Source organism: Triturus cristatus, chromosome 4_1, assembly GCF_964204655.1.
Source record: "Triturus cristatus chromosome 4_1, aTriCri1.1, whole genome shotgun sequence".
NCBI classification, from domain to species: domain Eukaryota; kingdom Metazoa; phylum Chordata; class Amphibia; order Caudata; family Salamandridae; genus Triturus; species Triturus cristatus.
The window spans coordinates 1,100,993,857-1,100,997,507 of NC_140585.1; positions in this window are offsets into that span (position 1 = coordinate 1,100,993,857).

Here is a 3,651-nt window from a genome sequence, read left to right on the forward strand (position 1 = left end):
TTGACAAAGTCAAAAGACTGCTAGCCAATGCCAGAAATATTGGCCTTGACAATGATTGTTTATTTTCCCCTCTCTCCCCCACCCAGACTCTGGAACAAACTGGCAAGATGGGGAATCCCTCCCACACTCCTGAATCAAATCAGGCACCTGTACACTGATACGTGGATCAGGATAAAATTGGGAGAAGGCTCTCGATTATCCAGAAGAATCCCAACAAATAAAGGCCTCAAGCAAGGTTGTGTCCTTTCACCAGTGTTGTTTAATTTGTTTATGGTTGATCTGCCTGAAGATTTGGACATATGTTCATCACATGGTCCATCGCTAGGAGGAAAAACCTTGACAAACCTGCTCTATGCCGATGATTTAGTCCTACTCAGTCGCACCCCTATCGGGCTACAACGCCTCTTGGATACAACTAATGATTTCTCAAAAAAGAACATTTTAAAAATAAATTTCACAAAAACAAAGACCATGGCAGTTAACTACCACAAAAAGTTAAAGCCAAGGTGGTACCTTGACGGGCAAAGAATACAGCAAGTAACCTCCTATAAGTATCTGGGGATCCTCTTGGACCACAACGCCTCATGCAAACCACAGCTGGAGATATTAAGGAGAAAAGGGACGACGACTTGTTTGGCACTCAAACCTCTAAAGAATCTGTTACCAGACCTCTCTCTGGAGCCCTTCCTAAAAGTATTGAGAGCTAAACTTCAACTTACAATCACATATGGGAGCGAACAAATGAGAGGAAGGGACGACATAACATTAAACAATATAATAACAACCTCATATCGCTCAATATTCAAACTTCCAAGATATGTCTCCCCTGCCCAACTTCGACTAGAATTTGGAGTACAAAACCAAATTGTGGAGAGAATGGGAGCCTTTGTAAAAACCTGGCATAAAATCAGACTAGCGGAAAAAGGCACGTTAAATAATCTCCTTTGGAGAGAGATAAATAGAACCAGCAAATCTCCAATTTACAAATATCTCAAAGATTCAATTGCGAAATTAGGCTTAGAGAACCTATGGAATACTTCAGCGACTCACATTGTCTTTAAAAAGCTAACAACAAAAGCGACAAGAAGTATTTCCCTCGCATTAGATAAGGAAGCACTATCAAGACGAGCGCACGGATGGACAGTTAATAATTATAAAAACGTACCTAAATCTAGGAATAAAGATTTATACAAAACAAAAATTCCTGAAGTTAAGATTGGGGGTCGAACCTATAAAAGCTTTATTACCACCATGGAAAAGAAGAGGACTAGATTACAAGTGTAGATTGTGTGGTCTGGGCGATGAAAACACTATCCACATCATCTGCATATGTGACAAACTGAAAGATATAAGGATATCACTATTAAAGCCTTTATTTAAAAAGAGCAGCGTGAGGTCCTGCAGACAAGCAGTACTTCTATGTTTCAATCCGACCAATACTCAACTAAATTGCCGCCTTGCAAAATTCTTGGACATTACAGAGAAAAGATTAAATAATTTAGACTAATTTATTAGCAACCTGTATAAAATTTCAGACACAGATAATAATACATGGTCCAAGAAATGAACATCAGGATCAGATTCCCTAATGATTCAGGAAAATAGATTTTTCTTTCCCCTTTGAAGATGGAAAATCTTTTCACGCATGCACATTTTAAGATTTGTAACTTTTTTATTTTTGCATTGTATATTTTTAGAACATTGTCTTTAAATTGTACATAACCTAAATCATCATGTAATTATACTTTCTTTGTATGATCAATATATGCAATGATTTTAATTAATTTTATGCATAAAATAAACTTACTTACTTACTCTCTCCCCCACCCTTCCACCCACATATGAGTTTCTATTAAAGAAAGCTTCTTATATTTGTACATACTTTAATATTTTGTTCTGGCAAAAGTCTTTCAGTAGAAAGCATACCAAAATCAAATCAAATCTCTGGACAAACATGAACCTTCTCTCCTCATGGCGTGCTGTTTCCTGGGCATTAAGATTGATAGGTCTGACTCACTGAAACAGAGTTTCCCAAGCTCTTTGGAGTTCCTACTTGTGCTGAGATCATATACAAAATCTGGCTTTTTTTCTGGGCACTGGACCTATTTGCCAACAGAGGGGACGCTTTTCTTTCACTGGTATATCACAAGTTGAGCAATATGGACATGCAGGAGCTGTGTGTTTTAAGTTATTAATATGTTAATTTTAGTTGTTTGTAATTTTTCAGCAGTTGTTTTTGTAATATTTTGAAAGTGTTGTTTTTGAGTTTATTTTAATTTTTACATTATTGGTGGGTTGTTGGGTTTGGTAGGGTGGAAGGATATTTAAATATATAGATTTCTATTTTCAAACATTTTTCACTCCTTGTAAAATTCAATTGGTTAAATATGAATAAATATGTAAATGATTTAAATATTACTTTGTTCTATATTATTAAAAGGTATTTATGTTTTTAAATTGGTTAATTATATTATTAGTTTTGTAATATGTTTTATTAATTAATTATTTAATGTTTTACTTTTAATTGTATAATTATTTAACTATTTTAATACTTATTTCAATTATTTAATTGATTTTGTTTTTTAAACATGCACTAATTTTAATTTTTGTGTTGTGATTTATTTAACTTAGTATAATTTCATTTTGTTCATTATTTTTTAAATAGTTTAGTCGAATTTTGAGTTTTCTACAGAAATAAGTTTTTAAAATAAATATGTAACTATTATTTTTAATGAATATTGTTTGATATTTTTTAAATACATTTTTAATGTTGTGATTTTTAAGTACATGTTATAATAAATTATTGGATATGTTTTCAAAACTTTCCCTACTGTTGCCTAGGTTGGAGTCAGAATGATAAATCTCACCCCTCTTAAGCACAACGTTTTCCCTACTGTTGCTTAGCTTGGAGTGAGGATAGTAAATCAAACCCCTCCAGAGTTCACCGCTTTCCCTTTGGTGGCTTAGATTTGAATGGAAATAGTCAATTTTGGGCCAAATGTACAAGTACTGGAAATAACGATTTCCAAATTGTGATTTCCTTTGAATCGCAATTATGAAATCACTACTCCTAATGTATAAAAGTTTTATTTTAAAAGTATTGATTTCTAGTGGGTTCCAAATCATCGCACCTTTTAAATATTAATGAAGTACGTCGCAGTCTGCCACCCATTGGGAATTAACCCCTTCCACGCGGGGGTAATTCCCCCGCGGCGCGGGGGGGGCGGCGGCGGTGGCGCTGTGCTCGTGACGAGCCCAGCTCTTCATGAGGCACAGTGGAGCTGTGCTCATGACGAGCTGAGCTCGTCACGACCCTGCCCACTGATTGATTCTCCCGCACAGGCGGGGAATCAACCGCGCGTGGGAGGGCCACGATGGTTATGACGAGCCCAGCTCGTCATGAGCACAGCTCCACTGTGCCTCACGACGAGCTGGGCTCGTCATGAGCACTGAAGCGGTTAAAGATATCACAGGGATGGTGGCCTGCTGGGATCAGCAGACCACCATGTCTTTGATTGCTTTTAAATAAAGTAATCTTTTCTTTTTTAACATGCAGCCTGTCTTTCTTAAAGGAAAACAGGATCTGTTTTTAAAAAAACGAAATGTTTAACATTCATTTTTCAGGTTTAAAGCCAGTTTATTGGTTTTGTA